This window comes from Cetorhinus maximus, chromosome 11, assembly GCF_964194155.1.
Source record: "Cetorhinus maximus chromosome 11, sCetMax3.hap1.1, whole genome shotgun sequence".
NCBI classification, from domain to species: Eukaryota; Metazoa; Chordata; class Chondrichthyes; order Lamniformes; family Cetorhinidae; genus Cetorhinus; species Cetorhinus maximus.
In genome coordinates this window covers 117347843-117364521 of record NC_135889.1, presented here as the reverse complement: position 1 = coordinate 117364521, position 16679 = coordinate 117347843, and the positions used below count along the sequence as shown (strand labels likewise).

General features: G+C 44.7%; 1 protein-coding gene and 1 long non-coding RNA gene across 3 annotated transcripts in view; both read left to right on the top strand.

The window, feature by feature from the left end:
- The window catches only part of adcy5 (adenylate cyclase 5), a 360956-nt gene that overhangs the window by 80798 nt on the left and 263479 nt on the right, over positions 1-16679 (top strand). The gene's annotated exons all lie outside the window — the stretch shown is intronic.
- Positions 2703-16679, top strand: part of LOC144686840 (uncharacterized) — an 89066-nt gene continuing 75089 nt past the window's right edge. Inside the window, exons 1-2 of one of the 2 annotated variants that reach the window (XR_013578010.1) lie at positions 2703-2836; positions 4963-5278. This is a non-coding gene — a long non-coding RNA (uncharacterized LOC144686840). Of the gene's footprint in view, positions 2837-4239; positions 4326-4962; positions 5279-16679 lie in introns of those variants that run through there. The other variant, XR_013578011.1, reaches the window with a different exon arrangement.

The window sequence follows — 16679 nt, the reverse complement described above, 5'->3', positions numbered from 1 at the left end:
AGCAGGAACTTACAGGCCAATTAGCTTAACATCTGTCCTAGGGGAAATTGCTGCTGGAATCTATTATTAAGGAAGTTATAGCGGGGCACTTAGAAAATCTCAGTGTAGCCAGGCAGAGTCAACATGGTTTAGTGAAAGGAGGATCATGTTTGACTAATTTATTAGAGTTCTTTGGGGAAGTAACAAACCATGTAGAGAAAGGGGAACCTGTGGATGTGGTGTACTTAGATTTCCAGAAGGCATTTGACAATTGTCGCATTAAAGATTACTACACAAAATAAGAGGTCATGATATCGGAGAAAAACATATTAGCATGGATAGAGGATTGGTTAGCTAACAGGAAACAGAGCACAGGCACAATGGGTCATTTTCGGGTTGGTAAGATGTGACGAGTGGAGTGCCACAGGGATCAGTGCTAGGGTTTCAACTATTTACAATTTATATCAATGATTTGGATGAAGGGACAAAATGTATGGTTGCTAAATTTGCCGATGACACAAATATGGGTAGGAGAGTAAGGTGTTAAGAGGACATAAGGAGTCCGAAAAAGGGATTTGGATAGTTAAATGAATGGGCAAAAATTTGGCAGATGGAGTATAATGTGGGAACTTGTCCACTTTGGCAGGAAGAATAGAAAAGCAGCATATTATCTAAATGGAGAGCAATTTCAGAACTCTGAGATCCAGAGGGACCTGGGTGTCCTGGTACATGAATCACAAAAGGTTAGCATGCAGGTACAGCAAATGATTAGGAAGGCAAATGAAATATTGTCATTTATTGCAAAGGAAGTGGAATATAGAACTGGGGATGTTTTGATATGGTTGTGCAAGCCATTGGTGAGACCACGTCTAAAGTACCGTGCACAGTTTTGGTCTCCTTATTTAAGAAAGGCCATAATTACATTAGAAGCAGTTCAGAGAAGGTTCACTCGACTGATTCCAGGGATGAGGGGGTTATCTTTTGAGGAAATGTTGGACAGGTTGGGCCTGGATCCATTGGAGTTTAGAAGAATGAGAGGTGATTTTATTGAAACATATAAGATCCTGCGGGGACTTGACAGGGTGGCTGCTGAGAGGATGTTTCCCCTTGAGGGAGTGACGAGAACTAGGGGACACAGTTTAAAAATAAGGAGTCTCCCATTTAAGATGAAGATGAGAGAATTTTTCTCAGGATAGTGGGGCTGTGGAACCCTCTTCCCCAGCGAGCAGTAGAGGGAGGGTCATTGGATATTTTTAAGGCAGAGGTAGATAGATTCTTGAATAAGAGAGTCAAAGGATATAGTTGTAGGCAGGAAAGTGGAATTGAGACCACAGTCAGATCAGCCATGATCTTATTGAATGGCGGAATAGGCTTGAGGGGCTGAATGACCTGCTCTTACTTCTAATCCCTATGTTCATATGTTTGTATTTCTCTCCCATGGAAAATGATATTACATTCTCCACTAGTATGAAGTTTAGATTTTGTATCCATTCCTGGAATGTGAGCGTCACTGGCTCGGCCTGCATTAATTGGTCATCCCCAATTGTCCGTAAGCATGGGTGAGCCTCACACAACTAACTGGTTTGCTCGACCATTTCAGAGGGTAGCTAAAAGCCAACCACATTGGAGTGGGCCTGGGTTTGAATGTAGGCTACACTGGATTTCCTTTAGCTGATGACATTGGTGAACCAGAAAGGCTTATACAACAACCCGGTAGCTTCATGATCATTTTTAATCACAAAATGATTAATCCCTGATTTTTTAATTAATTGATTTTAAATTCCTCCAGCTGCTATGGAGTGATTTGAACTTATGCCTCTGGAGCAATGCTCCAGGCCTCTGGGTTTTAGCCCAGTAACATTACAGCTATGTTACCGTCCCCTCGCTAGATTCTTACCCGGTATAATTTGATGTCATATTCTCTCCCGGTATGAAGTGATGTTTCTTTTCTCACTTTTTAAAGTTATATTCTCCTCGTATATGCTGGCGTTATATTCACTCCTGTAACATTACCACCACGCTACGGTACCTATTATACTCCCACGCTGTATAAAGTGATGTGGTATTCTCTGTGTGTAAAATTATTTTATATTCTGTCCCGACATAAAGCGATGGTATATTCTCTCCATATGTAAAGTGAAGTTATGCTCTCCCTGGTATAAGGTGACATTATGTTCTCTCTGGGTATAAAGTTTTTTTTTTAATATTCGTTCCTGGGATGTGGCTGTTGCTGGCAAGGCCAGCATTTATTGCCCATCCCTAATTGCCCTTGAAGAGGTGGTGGTGGTGGTGAGCTGCCTGTAACTGAGTGTTCTGCTCGGCCATTTCTGAGGGCAGTGAAGATTCAACCAAACTGGAGTGGGTCACACGTAGGCCAGACCAGGTAAGGATGGCAGATTTCCTTCCCAACATGACATTAGTGAACTAGATTGGTTTTTACAACAATGCAGTGGTTTCGTGATTATTATTAATGGGACTAGCATTTTATTCCAGATTTATTAATCAACGGATTTTAAATTTCTCCAGTTACCACAGTGGGATCTGAACTCATATTTTCAGAGCATAACTCCAGCTCTTGAGGCTACTAGTTTGGAAAGATTATAAGTTTGCTACCATCCCCATATTGTATTCCTTCCCTGCATAAAGTGTCATTATATTTTTCCCAGGTATAAAGTGAAGTTATATTCTAAAAGCAAAATATTGTGGATGCTGGGAATTGGAAATAAAGACAGAAAGTGCTGGAAATACTCAACAAATCTGGCAGCATCTATGGAGAGAGAAACAGAGTTAACATTTTGAGTCAAATAGCACTCTTCTTCAGAGTTCTGAAGAGAAGTTACATTCTTCCTGGTGTAAGGTGACAGTAAATTTTCTCTTGGTAAAATATATATATTTTTTTATTCTCTCTGTTATAAAGTGATGTTATTGTTATGATGTGGCAGGTGGTATGTGAGTTTTGCGATTTGTATTTATTACGAGAAGGTTTGTGCACTAAATTCATGAGTAACGAGTCCACTAACACCTTCAGTCGTTAAAAAAAATCAAATGAAAACATTTATTAACAAAAGAAAAGACTTCAAACTGTTATGACGAGGCGGGTGATATGTGCCAGATGGACCAAATCCAAAGGGGAAACTTGGCCACGCGATCACAACGGTTTTGAAATTTGTATTTATTACGAGGAGGTTTACGCATTGAATTCAGAAGAATTGAGCCCACTAACACCTCTAGAGATTTTAAAATTAAGTTAAAACATTTATTAACAAAAGGAAAAAAATGAACCAATAAACACACGCAAGATTACAGTTACATAGTTATTTAGTCTTAACAGTTTCCCCAAAATGCTTAGTTAAACCGGCTCCCAGCTACACACCCACTTTGAGGCAACAGTCCAAAGTAGATTTGAAATTATAAAATCAAGCCAGCAAGGTTACCACAGCATGCACTTGAATTCCAAAGGCTTGTAACACAACTTTAGTTGCTGGACACAGCAGACTTCTGCTCAAGCGCTGGAGGCTTTTTCCCAACGACTGCTTCACACAGTGTGCCTTTTGATCTCCCAAGGCCACACCCCCTACATAGCCTTCCATCCCTCTTTATATAAGTTTTTTCTCTCTTTAATCTGTAAATTCCATTGTTCTACGGGCCTTTGGAAATTTATTTTTCCCGTAATACAGAAATCTTTCATGTCATCATTATGGTCAGCACTTTTGGAAAAAATAAACATATTGCTTTGCCTCACTTATCTTGTAGTTGTAAACATTACACCATCCCTTTGAAAATCGAACAACCCCTTCACTTATCTAAAAATGCAAATTTCATTCACGCCCTATCTGTGGAACCCTCATCCTAGTTTATCCATCTCCATTCCAAAAGTCTATTTAAACCTAATTCTTTTGATAATTACAATCTTGTAGCCTAAGCATCTCTAGTCTAATTAAATCAGTCACACAGACAGAACCATCCACACTTACACCCACAATAATGTTATGAAAAACGTGATAGTTTCGTGACATTATATTGTCTCCTGGTATCAAGTGACATTGTACTCTCCCCATTTTCAGTTCTCCGCTGATATGAAGTGACCTTATCCTCTCTGAGAATAACATGATATTTCGCCTTATTTCAGGATTGGCGGTGAATGAGTGTCGCTTGCAGCAATTCATTGTGCTTGCAGCTGCCCCCATAGGCTTTTCATAAGAATTTTGAGGCAGCTTACCATTATTAAGAGAGCCTTTCTCAACATGGTATTCTCTACAGGGGATCCGTGGTTTGCGTCAGCTGGGCTTTTTCACGCAAGCAGGTTGAAGAACCCAAACCAAAACATGCAAAGTGAAGACCAGGAGGTATAAATGAACACTTCTTTAACATTCTGTTTAGAAGTGTCAGGTTCTGTTAAAGGGACGCAATAATGTCAAGATTGGGTAAAGCTGCAGGTCCATTGTCTTTCCAGAACCAATTGCTTCACCACGCTCCATGTCCAGTTTCATTTGTGCCTTTTTCATTGGAGGCTTGCCCTGTAGCAAGGGAAGATCTGTACCAATTAAGTGGCTATTTTGCATGGAATCGCCACTTTTTAGTGAATTCAGTGGGTTGTCATTGCTGAACCCGAAACAAGTAGATCCATATCCCCGGATAACATTTCGATTCTTACTACTGAGCAGTTCAACGTTCCACACATTGCTGAGGTGCCACCGGTATCTAAAATCACAAAAAAAGGTCATCTGGCCGTTCTCATGTTTTTGTAAACATGATGTGCACAAATTGGCGGCTGTGCTTCCGAAGTGACGACTCATCAAAAGTACTTTATTGGCTGTAAAGCGCTTTGGGATGTCCTGACGTTCTGAAAGGTGCTACATAAATGCAAGCCTTTCTCTTTTAAGTAAAATTTGTGCATATCATGTTAGAGTGCAATTTTTTTTTAACTATTTTAGTCCAGTCGGGACGAGATCGTTAACCATTGCCTTTTCCTTTGTGTCATAGTTGGGTGAATATTAGAATGGAGTGTGGGTCTGATGGTTGGCCAGCTCAAAGAAAGGGGGTCTTGCAATCGCTCATCGCCATTTCACGTCTCTCTGAAGCGGCAGGACACGGGGGAGCTTCCAGCGAAAGGACTGTATCGAGGTGTTTGTTCATGCAAAAGAGTGATGGTTGCGTTGGGCTCCTGTTGCAGTGTGTGAGTGGACATAGGGAGAGGATTCCCCGGCCGTATCTTTCACTTGTGGTGTGGTGTCCTTTCATGGTGGTGGAGCGACTGGCAAATTTCGCCGCAGTTCGCAACTCCGAAGCAGGTTGCTGGGTAAGTGATCGCTGCTGTGAGCTTTACTGGGTGTGGTGAGTCACTGGGACCTCCTGAGTAGCACTGTGGAGGGAAGCCAAGTTTTAAAAAGTACAAACAGATGTCTGGATTATGTTGGTCGCAGATTCATTCCGACCTTCATTTCACCCGGACATTAGTTTATTTCAGCTCAGTTGTGTTTTAGTTCAGTTTAGACTACAGACTGCTGCTGATTATACAGTCATACAGCATGGAAGGAGGCTATTCAGCCCATCAAACCAGTACCAACTCTTTGAAGCAACTATCCAATTAGTCACACTCCCTTGCACCTTAAAAGACCCCTGCAATTATATTTTTTTTTTCCTTTTCAAGTATTTATCCCGTTTCCTTTTGAAAGTTATTATTGAATCTGCTTCCACCGGCCTTTCTGGCAGCACATTCCAGATCATAACAACTCACTGTACGGCAAAATAAATCACCCCATCTCCCTCTCTGGTTCTTTGGCCAATTATCTTAAACCTGTGGCCTCTGGTTACCAAGCTTTCTACCAGTGAAAGCAGTTTCTCCCAGAAACTCACGGGACTGAAAGTTGATAAATCCTCTAGACCTGATGATCTACATTCCAGAGTGTTGAAAGAGGTGGCTGTAGAGATAGTGGATGCGTTGGTGGTCATCTTCCAAAATTCTACAGATTCAGAAACAGTTCCTGCAGATTGCAAGGTTGCAAATATAGCCCCACTATTTAAGAAAGGCGGGAGAGAGAAAATGTGGAACTACAGACCTGTTAGCTTGATATCAGTAGTAGGGAAAATTTTATTCATTCATAGGATGTGGGCGTCGGTGGCTAGGTCAGCATTTATTGCCCATTCCTAATTGCCTGTGAGAAGGTAGTGGTGATCTGCCGTCTTAAACCACTGCAGCCCCTGTGGTGTAGGTACACCCACAGTGCTGTTAGGGAGGGAGTTCCAGGATTTTGACACAACAGTGAAGGAATGGTGATATATTTCCAAGTCAGGATGGTGTGTGACTTGGAGGGGAACTTGGTGGTGTTCCCATGGGTCTGTTGCCATTGTCCTTCTAGATGGTAGTGGTTGTGGGTTTGGAAGGTGCTACCTTGTTGGGATCCTGCAGTGCATCTTGTAAATGGTACACACTGCTGCCACTGTGCGTCAGCGATAGAGGGAGTGAATGTTTGTGGATGGGGTGCCAATCATGTGGGCTGCTTGGTCCTGGATGGTGTCAAGCTTCTTGAGAGTTGTTGGAGCTGCACTCATCCAGGCAAGAGGTGAGTATTCCATCACGTTCCTGACTTGTGTCTCCAAGATGGTGGACAGGCTTTGTGGAGTCAGAAGGTGAGTTACTCATCACAGGATTCCTGGCCTCTGCCCTGCTCTTGTAGCCACAGTATTTATATGGCTAGCCCAGTTCAGTTTCTGGTCAATGGTAACTCCCAGGATGTTGACAGTAGGGTACTCAGCGATGGTAATGCCATTGAAAGTCAAGGGGTGATGTTTAGATTCTCTCTTGTTGGAGATGGTCATTGCCTGGCACTTGTGTTGGTCGAATGTTACTTGCCGCTTGTCAGCCCAAGCCTGGATATTGTCCAGGTCTTGCTGCATTTGGACATGGACTGCTTCAGTATCTGAGGAGGTCAATCATCTCAGTTCCAGGGCATCACTGCAGGAGTTCCTCAGGGTAGTGTCCTTAGCCCAACCATCGTCAGCTGCTTCATCAGTAACCATCTTCCACCATAAGGTCAGAAGTGGGGATGTTGGCTGATGATTGAGGAGTCACGAATGGTGCTGACATTGTGCAATCATCAGCAAACATCCCCACTTCTGACCTTATGGTGGAAGATTTGTATTGATGAAGCAGCTGAGGATGATTGGGCCGAGGACACTACCCTGAGGAACTCCTGCAGTGATGCCCTGGAGCTGAGATGATTGACCTCCAACAACCACAACCATCTTCCTTTGTGCTAGGTATGACTCCAACCAGCGGAGGGTTTTCTCCCTGATTCCCATTGGCTCCAGTTTTGCTAGAGCTCCTTGATGCCAGACTCTGTCAAATGCTACCATGATGTCAAGGGCGGTCACTCTCACCTCACCTCTGGAGTTCGGCTCTTTTGTCCATGTTTGAACTAAGGCTATAATGAGGTCAGGAGCTGAGTGATTCTGGCAGAATCCAAATTGAGTGTCAGTGAACAGGTTATTGCTGAACAGGTGCCACTTGATAGCACTTTTGATGACCCCTTCCATCACTTTACTGATGATGGAGAGTAGACTGATGGGGCGGTAATTGGCCGGGTTGTATTTGTCCTGCTTTTTGTGTATAGGACATACCTGGGCAATTTTCCACATAGCCGGGTAGATGCCAGTGTTGTAGCTGTACTGGAACAGCTTGGCAAGAGGCGCGGCAAGTTCTAGAGCACAAGTCTTCATTACCATTGTCAGAGTATTGTCAGGGCACATAGCCTTTGCAATATCCAGTGCCATCAGCAATTTCTTGATATCAGGCAGAGTGAATCGAATTGGCTGAAGACTGGCATCTGTGATGCTGGGGACCCCCAGAGGAGTCTGAGATGGATCATCCATTCGGCACTTCTGGCTGAAGATTGTTGCAAATGCTTCAGCCTTATCTTTTGCACTGGTGTACTGGGCTGTCCCATTATTGAGAATGAGGATATTTGTGGAGACTCCTCCTCCTCCAGTGAGTTGTTGAATTGTCCACTGGATGAGGCAGGACTGCAGAGCTTGGTTGTGGAATCGCTTAGCTCTATTGCTTGCTGCTTCTGCGGTTCGGCATGCAAATAGTCCTGTGTTATAGCTTCACCAGGTTTACACCTCATTTTTAGGTATGCCTGGTGCTGCTCCTGGCATGCCCTCCTGTACTCTTCATTGAACCAGGGTTGATCCCCTGGCTTGATGGTAATGGTAGAGTGGGGGATATGCTGGGCCATGAGGTTACAGATTGTGTCCGAGTACAATTCTGCTGCTGCTGATGGCCCACAGCAGCTCATGGATGCCCAGTCTTGAGTTGCTACATATGTTTGAAATCTGTCCCAATTAGCACGGTGGTAATGCCACAAAACATGATGGAGGGTATCCTCAATGTGAAGATGGGACTTCATCTCCACAATGACTGTGCGGTGGTCACTCCTACCGATACTGTTCATGGACAGATGCATCGGCGACAGGCAGGTTGGTGAGGATGAGATAAAGTATGTTTTTGCCTCTTGTTGGTTCCCTCACCACCTGCCACAGGCCCAGTCTAGCAGTTATCGCCTTAAGGACTCGGCCAGCTCAGTCAGTAGTGGTGCTACCGAGCCACTCTTGGTGATGGATGTTGACATCCCCCCACCCAGAGTACATTCTGCACCCTTGCCACCCTCATTGTTTCCTCCAACTGATGCTCAACATAGAGGAGCACTGATTCTTCAGCTGAGGTGGGACAGTATGTGATAATCAGCAGCAGGTTTTCTTGCCCATGTTTGACCTGATACCATGAGACTTCATGGGGTCCAGAGTCAATGCTGAAGACTTCTAGGGCAACTCCCTCCCAACTGTATACCACTGTGCTGCTACCTCTACCCTGCTGGTGGGACAGGACAAACCCAGGGATGGTGATATCTGGGACATTATCTGTAAGGTATGATTCTGTGAGGATGACAATGTCAGACTGTTGCTTGACTAGCCTGTGAGACAGCTCTCCCAATTTTGGCACTAGCCCCCAGATGTTAGTAAGGAGGAATTTGCAGGGTCAGTAAGGCTGACATTGCCATTGTCATTTCCAGTGCCTAGGTCGATGTCAGGTAGTCTGTATGGTTTCATTCCTTTTTTGTGACTTTGTAACAACTGAGTGGCTTGCTAGGCCATTTCAGAGTCAACCATATTACTGTGCGGTCTGGAGTCATATGTAGGCCAGACCTGGTAAGGACAGCAGATTACCTTCCCTAAAGGGCATTAGTGAACCAGATGGGTCTTTACAAGAATCGACAATGGTTTCATGGTCATTATTAGACTTGTAATTGCAATTTGAATTCAAATTCCACCATTTGCCCATGGTGGGGTTCGAACCCAGGTCCCCAAAGCATTACCTGGGTCTCTGGATTATAATCCAGTGACAATACCACTATGCCATCGCCTCCCCCTTTAAATGCTAGAATCTATTATGAAGGATGCAATAACTGGGCACTTCGAAAATAATTGGCAGGATTAGGCAGAGACAACATGGATTTATGAAAGGGAAACCACTTTTGACAAACCTGTTGGAGTTATTTTGAGGATGTAATTAGCAGAATAGATAAGGTAGAACCAGTGGATCCAGTGTATTTTGATTTTCAGAAGGCTTTTGATAAAGTTCCATACAAGAGGTTCGTAAGCAAAATTAAAGCACATTGGTTTGGGGGTAATATACCGGCATGGATTGAGAATTGGGTTAACGGACAGAAAACAGAAAGGAGGAATAAATGATTCATTCTCAAGTTGGCAGGCTGTGACCAGTGGAGTACCTCAAGGATAAGTGCTTGAGCCCCAGCTATTCACAATCTCTACCGGTGATTTAGATGTGGGGACCAAATGTAATATTTCCAAGTTTGCTGATAACTAGGTGGGAATGTGAGTTGTGAGGAGGATGCAAAGAGGCTTCAAGGGGATTTGGGCAGGCTAGGTGAGTGGGCAAGAACTTGGCAGATAGAGTATAATGTGGAAAATGTGAAGTGAAATGCAACGTATTTCTTAAATGGTAAGACATTGGGAAGTGTTGATGTCCAAAGGGACCTGGGTGTCCTTGTTCATGAGTCACTGAAAGCTAACATACAGGTGCAGCAAGTAATGAGGAAGGCAATGGTATGTTTGCTCTTATTACAAGAGGATTTGAGTACAGGAGTAAAGATGTCTTGTAGCAATTGTGTAGAAGCTTGGTGAAACTGCACTTGGAGTTTTGTGTACAGTTTTGGTTTCCTTACTAAGGAAGCTTATACTTGCCTTGGAGGGGGTGCAGCGAAGGTTCACCAGACTGATTTCTGGGATGGTGGGATTGTCCTATGAGGAGAGATTGAGGAGACTGGGCCTGTGTTCTCTAGAGTTTAGAAGAATGAGAGGTGATCTCAATGAAGTGTACAAAATTCTTACAGGGCTCAACAGGGGTAGGTGCAGGAAGGATGTTTCTCCTGGCTTGTGAGTCTTGGGCCAGGGGACACAGGCCGGGATTTTCCCTGCCTGCTGGCGTCAGGCATGCTCAGTGGTGTGAGCGGACAATGTGGCGGGAAGGTCAAAAATCGGTTTCACAACGTTGTGGAACCAGTTCACGATTGTCCACTCCACCTGCCAACGGCAGGCCTCCTTTCCTGCCATTGGACATCGGGAACCTCATTGTAATATATCAGCATATCACTATAAGGCCAGCCGGCCGGACTCATTTCCACCAACCCCACCTCCCCCTCCCCCACGCTGGATTGTCCGCCCACGTCGGCTGGAAAACATGCCGGTGCAGAACACGTCTTGACAACTGTGACGTGCAGAAGTCGGAACTTACTACCAGGGACTTGCTCACATCGGGGACATCCGAGGAGCGGAAGGTGCCGGAGCCCGACAGCAACGGCATCTTGGAGGAACATCCATGGCATGCTGGGTTGATTCGCATGGACATGGCTCTGCTGGACACCCAGGGCGTGACGCAGTGGGCGAGGTGATGGCGTGGCGGGTGAACGAGAGCCCGACTGTCATGGAAGTGGCGTGTTTCCAGGGAATGCATCATTAAAGCGGCGGCTTTGGGACGATGCGGCGTGAGAAGCGGCCAGCAGATAAAATGTTGTTATACCCGCCCGCCACCGCACTTAGCGCAAATCTGGGACAATTCTGCCCACAGTCCCAGAATAAGGGGTAGGCCATTTAGGACCAAGAAGAGGAGGAATTTCTTCAGTCAGAAGGTGGTGAATCTTTGGAATTCTCTACCCAAGGTGGGTGTGGAGGCTCAATCACCGAGCATAGTCAAGACTGAGATCGATAGATTTCCAGATATTAAAGGTATTAAAAGGACGCGGGGATAGGGCAGGAAAATGATGTTGAGGTCGAAGATCATCCATGATCTAGTTGAATCAGTGGAGCAGGCTCGAGGCGCCGAAAGGTCAACTCCTGCTCCTGTTTCCTATGTTCCTATTTCCTCGTAATGAATTTGAACATCTCTATTAAACCTTGCCTTAACTTTCTCGGTTCTACGGAAAACGATCCCAGTTTGTCCAGGTTTTCCACATAAACTGAAGCCCCTCATTCCCGGAATTCTCAAGCCCCGGAATATCATTCCGGTAAATCACCTCAGCTTTCTTTCCAAGGTCTTGATATCCTTCCTGTGGTGTGGTGCCCAGGAATGGAGACAATACTCCAGCAGAGAGCTGACAGTGATTGATGAAGGGTAAGAGTAATGTGTCCCTTATACCTTGTGCATTATCCTGCATCCTGTGTACTGAGCTGGCTCAGTGAAGTGCCGCCATTTCCTTTTCCCTGTGATGTTAAACTTGTACAGGACCCTGGTCAGGTCACACTTTAAGTTACCGAGCACGGTCTTTACACCATGAAGGAGCAGTGGAGAATGTTCAAAAACGGATGCAACTAGAACTGAGTAATTACAGCTGTTGGGGCAGATGAAACAGGTTTAGGCTTTTCTCTTTAGAAAAGAGGAGACTTTGAGAGGACGAGATAGAGGTCTTTCGAATAATGTGTGGAGAGAGTGCTTCCACTTGTGGGAGAATCCAAGACTAGGGGCGCATTTTAGTGCCCTTCCACGGGGTGCGTTTGGTGGGTGGGGTCCCCATCACCTTCCTGTCATCGCCCTGATTAAGTCAGTGGTGAGAAGGCCTGTTGGTGGCCCTTCCATCCTGCCGCCAATTGAGGCCCTTAAGTGGGCAAGTAATGCCCACTTAAGGGTTTCATTCTACCGTCAATGGTATTAACCCAGCAGCGGGTGGGGGGGGCTTGCCTTGTTATTCTTTCATGGGACATGGGTGTCACTGGCAAGACCAGCATTTGTTGCCCATCCCTAACTGCCCTTGAACTGAGTGGCTTGCTAGGCCATTTCAGAGGGCAATTAAGAGTCAATCACATTACTTTGAATCTGGAGTCACATGTAGGCCAGACTGGGTAAGGATTAGGGTTGCCAACTGTGAATAAATGTATTCCTGGAGGTTTCACCACATATCTTGCCCCCATGCTCAAGCCATTAGTCGGCCAACACATCCCTCCTTGAGACGCACTGCCTCCCTAAACCATTTGGAGAGCAAAAAGACTCGTTACCCAATTGGATGATGTTTGACTGTCAGCCAAACAGCTATTTTCTCCATTTTCAATATTTTTATACCTGGCAAAGAGAAATGTTCAAAGAAAATCTTTCTTAATGTCCCAATGATTTTTCTCCAGGGTTGCCCATGGAAGAGGTTGATCTTCAATTCCTGGAGACTCCAGGCCAATGCTGGAGGATTGAAAACCCTAGTGAGGATGGCAGATTTCCTTACCTAAAGGGCATTAGTGAACTAGGTGGGTTTTTAACAATAATCAATGATAGCTTCATGGTTACCATTACTTAAACTAACTCAATAATTGAATTTAAATTATTAGTAGGATTTGAACCCATGCTTCTAATGGATTAGCTTGGGTTGAACCTGAATTACTATTCTAGTAAGCCCCAATCAGCCAAATGTGGGACTCTCTTCCACAGCAAGTGGTTGAGGCAAAAAACTTAGGTTCTTCCAAAAGGAAAATAGATGAGTGCAAGAGAGAAAGAAGAATAGAAAGACTAGTTGGGCCAAATGGCCTGCTTCTGTGTTGTTGGTTCTGTCACTTAATCCAGTCTAACAACCCCAATTTGCATTTATACAGCAGCCTTAATGTGATAAACCATACGAAGGCACTTCACAGGAGCCTAATCAAATAATATTTTATACCGAGCCACGTAAAGAGAAATTGGTCAAGGTGACCAAAAGCTTTGTTAAAGAGGTAGCTTTCGAGGAGCAGCCTAAAGGAGGAGAAAGCGGTCGAGACTTGGTGTACAATTTCTAGAGCAACTGAAGGCATGGCCGCCAATGGTGAAGCGATTAAAATCAGGGAATTAGTGATGCATTATTGCCTGATTGTGTTTCTGACCTCTCTCTGAACTCCGTTTGTGTTGCATGGAGTTTGTATATCTGTGAAAAATCATTTCAACGAACAGATTAGCAGAAATATAATTGATATGCAAGGACAAGTAATTCAATTTAATGCTGAATGACTAGTAAACTTGTGAACCTTTGGAAACAATATTGTTGTTAAAAAGCCTCTTCCTCTGAATTAGAAGTCGAGTAACACGATCAGTATATCGCTGTATTTAACGGAGGAATGTTAATCTAGGCTGACAATGCAGTGCGGTACTGAGGGAGTGCTGCACTGAAAGAGGTGCTGTCTTTCAGTTGAGACGGTAAATCAAGGACCCGTCCATCCTGTCAGGTGAGTATAAAAGATCCCATGGACACTGTTTCAAAAAAGAGCGGAGCAATTCTCCCCCATGTCCTGGGGCCGATATTTATCCCTCAATCAACATCACTTTAAAAAAAAACAAATTATCTGGTCATTATCACTTGCTGTTTGTGGGAGCTTGCTGTGCACGAATTGGCTGCCATGTTTTCTACATTTATAACAGAAAGCACTTCATTGGCTGCAAAGTGCTTTGGGATGTCCTGAGACTGTGAAAGGCACTGTGATAAATGAAAGTTCTTTCTCTCTAATCAGCTGCTGCACCAGAAGCCATGGTGCTGTGCCTTAAGGTTGAGGAACATAAATAAGATGTAAAGACATTTGCGGAATAACTCGTGGAAATTTTTAAAAAATTCTTCCATGGGATGAGAGCACCGCTGGCTAGGCCACCATTTATTGCCCATCCCTAATTGCCCTTGAGAAGGTGGTGGTGAGCCGTCTTCTTGAACCACTGCAATCCATATGTTGTAGGAACACCTACAGTGCTATTAGGGATGGAATTCCAGGATTTTTACCCAGCGGCAGTGAAGGAACGGTGATATAGTTCCAAGTCAGGATGGTGTGTAACTTGGGGGGGAAACCTCCAGGTGGTGGTGTTTCCATAAGACCATAAGACATAGGAGCAGAAATTAGGCCATTCAACCCATCAAGTCTGCGCCGCCATTCAATCATGGCTGATAAGTTTCTCAACCCCATTCTCCCGCCTTCTCCCCGTAACCTTTGATCCCGTTACCAATCAAGACCTATCTAGCTCGGTCTTAAATACACTCAATGACCTGGCCTCCACAGCCTTCTATGGCAATGAATTCCATAGATTCACCACCTCTGACTAAAGAAGTTTCTCCTCATCTCTGTTCTAAAAGGTCTTCCCTTTACTCTGAGGCTGTACCCTCGAGTCCTAGTCTCTCCTACTAATGGAAACATCTTCCCCACGTCCACTCTATCCAGGCCTTTCAGTTTTCTGTAAGTTTCAATCAGAATACCCCTCATCCTTCTAAACTCCATCGAGTATAGACCCAGAGCCCTCAAACGTTCCTCATATGTTAAGCCTTTCATTCCAGGGATCGTTCTCGTGAACCTCCTCTGGACCCCCTCCAGGGCCAGCACATCCTTCCTGAGATACGGGGCCCAAAATTGCTCACAATATTCTAAATGTGGTCTGACCAGAGCCTTATAAAGCCTCAGCAGCACATCCCTGCTTTTATATTCTAGTCCTCTCAAAATAAATGCCAACATTGCATTTGCCTTCCTAACTACCGCGTCAACCTGCAAGTTAACCTTAAGAGAATCCTGGACTAGGACTCCCAAGTCCCTTTGCACTCCAGATTCCTGAATTCCCTCCCCATTTAGAAAATAGTCTATGCCTTTATTCTTCCTACCAAAGTACATGACCTCATACTTCCCCATGTTGTGTTCCATCTGCCACTTCTTTGCCCATTCTCCTAACCTGTGCAAATCCTTCTGCAGCCTCCCTGCCTCCTCAATACTACCTGTCCCTCCACCTATCTTTGTATCATCTGCAAACTTAGCCAGGATGCCCTCAGTTCCTTCATCTAGATCATTAATGTAATAAGTGAAAAGTTGTGGTTCCAACACTGACCCCTGTGGAACTCCATTAGTCACCGGCCACCATCCTGAGAAGGACCCCCTTATCCCCACTCTCTGCCTCCTGCCAGACAGCCAATCTTCTATCCATGCTAGTAGCTTGCCTCTAACACCATGGGCTCTTATCTTACTGAGCAGCCTCCTGTGCGGCACCTTGTCGAAGGCCTTCTGGAAGTCCAAGTAGATAACATCCATTGGCTCTCCTTTGTCTAACCTGCTCATTACCTCCTCAAAGAATTCTAACAGATTTGTCAGGCATGACCTCCCCTTGATGAAACCATGCTGACTTTGCCCAATTTTACCATGCACTTCCAAGTATTGTGAAATCTCATCCTTAATAATGGACTCTAAAATTTTACCAACGACCGAGGTCAGGCTAATCGGCCTGTAATTTCCCGTCTTTTGCCTCACTCCCTTCTTAAACAGGGGGGTTACATTAGCGATTTTCCAGTCCTCTGGGACCCTTCCTGACTCGAGTGATTCCTGAAAGATCACCAGTAACGCCTCCACTATCTCTTCATCTATCTCCTTCAGAACTCTAGGGTGTAATCCATCTGGTCCAGGTGATTTATCCACCTTCAGACCTTTCAGTTTTCCTAGCACCTTCTCCTTGATAATGGCCACCATACTCACCTCTGCCCCCTGACTCTCTTGAATTTTGGGGATGTTACTCGTGTCTTCCTCCGTGAAGACTGACGCAAAGTACCTATTCAGTTCCTTCGCCATTTCTTTGTTCCCCACTACTACTCCTCCAGCGTCATTTTCCAGTGGCCCAATGTCCACTTTTGCCTCTCTCTTACCCTTTATACATCTAAAAAAAACTCTTGCAATCTTCTTTTATATTACTGGCTATTTTACCCTCATATTTAATCTTCTCCCTCATTTTTTTTTAAATTGTCCTCTGTTGGTCTTTGTAGGCTTCCCAATCCCCTGGTTTCCCACTGCTCTTCCCCGCATTGTATGCTATCTCTTTAGCTTTTATGCTGTCCCTGACTTCCCTTGTCAGCCATGGTTGCCTCGTCCTTCCTTTAGAATGCTTCTTCTTCTTAGGGATGAACTTTTGCTGTGTCTCCCAAATTACTCCCAGAAACTCCTGCCATTGCTGTTCCACTGTCTTTCCTGCTAGGCTCATCCCCCAGTCAATTCTGGCCAGCTCCTCCCTCATGCCTCTGTAGTTACCTTTATTCAACTGTAATACCGTTACATCTGATTCCAGCTTTTTCCTCTCAAATTGCAGGGTAAATTCTATCATATTATGGTCACTTCCTCCTAAGGGTTCCTTCACCTTAAGCTCCCTTATCAAATCTGCCTCATTA